Raw genomic sequence first — 2,477 nt, forward strand, 5'->3', positions numbered from 1 at the left:
GATGACTTAGAGGGTCATGTACAGTCATTATAATGAGAGGAGGGGAGGCAGAGTTGACAGGTACGGATGCTAGCAGGTAGGCTGATGCTTGGTGGGAGCCATCTGGTTGGATAGACAGGCTTGGATTTCAAGAGAGAAGTTTGAGCTAAAGATAGAGAGACACAGTAGTTTTTAGTTCGTAGAAGGTAGTTGAAGGTATGAAGTAGAAAAGGATCCATTATGTAGGAGAGACAGTAGAAAAGGAACAAAAACCAATGAACAGCAATGTGGCTACTGACCACAAGTGCTTAAAGAGTTCAGAGAAGAGAGCAGCAATAAGGATTGGAGAGGTGGGGGATTTGAGTTGGAGGGGCAGGAGTTATTGAGGAATCATTCCAGGATCAGAGCAGTACTAAGCATATCCTATATAATAAAAGGCTAATATGCAAATAGACCAAATGGCAGAACAACTGAACAACCAAACAACCAGTCGCTATGATGTTCACTGACCACCAGGGGGCGCATGTGAAACATGGTGGGCGTTGGCCATGGTGGGATGGTGGAACAGGAGAGCGGGGGTGCCAGACCAAGGCAGGGTGCTGGTCACTGTCATCAGGGTGAGCCTCTGGTGGTTACTGAAAATTCTTTGCTCCTGCACGCCACAGTCCCACCTGGTACTCACACCTGCTACCGGCACCAGCCCCACTCGCACCCGCTGCCAGCAGGTCCCAATCGCTTGGTGCTGTCAGTGGATGCAAGCAGCGGCTGCCGGCCCTGATTGCCCCTGAGGGCTTCTCCACCTCACCTTGCTCCTGAGGGGCGCTTGGGGCTCACACCCACTGCTGGCACCGGCCCCAATAGCTCCGCACTGTCAGCACATGGGAGTGGCGGCAGGAGCGGGACTGCCAGCAGACAGGGGACAGGAGGCCACAGCAGGAGAGGCCAGGTGGGGGCATGGAGGATGGGCTGAGACCTGCCCCTGTGCCCACCACAGCCTCGTGGCCCACAGTTCCTTTCAAGGTGCACGAATCCATGCACTGGGCCCCTAGTTTATATATATAAAAGCCTAAGCAACCATCCAACCATTCAACTGTTTGCCCAGTAGCTATGATGCGCAATGATCCTTAGTGGGGGTGTGCAGGAGGCAGCCAATCAAAGATTCCCATCGTTGATGTTTCAATCTCTCTCTCCATCTCCCTTCTTCTCTCTGAAATCAATAAAAATATATTTTAAAAAAATAATAAAATTTGAAAAAAAAGGTTTCTTTTCTGATTACTCTGAGTGCTGGGCTGTTCATTCTCCAGTGCCATCTAAATATTGCTGCTATAACACTTCTCTTGAAAATGTGTGCCTTACACCTTTTAAAGTAGAATTGTATTTATTTTAATATAAAACTTTAGATTCTGAACTTCTTAATCCCACAATAATTTCAAACTGTCATTCAAGTGATATACAAATACCTAATTTACATAACATGCACAATCCCTATTCCTGATACACATATGAAGCAAAGCCACTAGTAAACACACTGGTAATAAAATAGTTCATCTAAGTTTCTATTGATTTCAAAATAATAAAAGTTGCTACATTTCCTGGTATTGGGGACTGGGAGAATATGGGAAAATTCCCATATGTTTCCTTTTGATTCTATTCAGAAAGGCAGGTGATTAAGACAAGAGTGAGAATTTCAGCCTGAAATATTAAAAGCAATCCATCTGTTTTACACAGTGTCCATCTTGTCCTTAGATATTTTTCTAAAATGAATTTGCCTCTGATGGGTATCATTGCAGGATATAAGGACACATGGAAACTCACCGGCAGGCCTGGGAGAAGGCACAACATTAGTTAGTGGGAAATGATTATTGGAATCTAAGCGTTTTCAATTATTGAACCAAACCAGACAAATAAACAAAAGACATAAATCTCCAACACTTACCAGTTTCCCTACATCAGAAGAGGATTAGAAAGGAGAGAGAATGAAAGACAGAGACAGTGAGAGAGAGAGAGTAATAATGACTCTAGAATCAGGGATTTAAACCTTGAAAAAAACGCTTTACATTTTAAAAGAACTCACATTCAAACAAAGGGATTCATTCCAAAACTGGGCAAAAAAAAAATTGAGTTTAATATATCAGAAGATATCATCAGATCTTAGCATGGTACAAAATTCCACAAGAGCAACAGAGAATCATAATGTGGCCTTTATACTTAAGGAATTAATAAGGATGACATTTATAAGAATTAAGAGAGAATTTAGAACTCTCTTTGAATTATCTAATAGAAGCAGAGATCAGGGTTGGAACTATTGGTTTACACTGTAGAAGATACACAAAATAAACTGCGTCTCAGTGCAAGAGAAAAAGTTCTAAAAATTTGCAACAGTCAAACATGGAATAGATGGGACTTTCAGGTAGCTGGATCCTTCATTCAACATTTATTCATGTATTGGGCTAACAACCTGTCACACATGTGCTGGGGTGATGAGGTTTAGAAATAGG

Source organism: Myotis lucifugus, unplaced genomic scaffold (assembly GCF_000147115.1).
Source record: "Myotis lucifugus unplaced genomic scaffold, Myoluc2.0 scaffold_11, whole genome shotgun sequence".
Taxonomy (NCBI): domain Eukaryota; kingdom Metazoa; phylum Chordata; class Mammalia; order Chiroptera; family Vespertilionidae; genus Myotis; species Myotis lucifugus.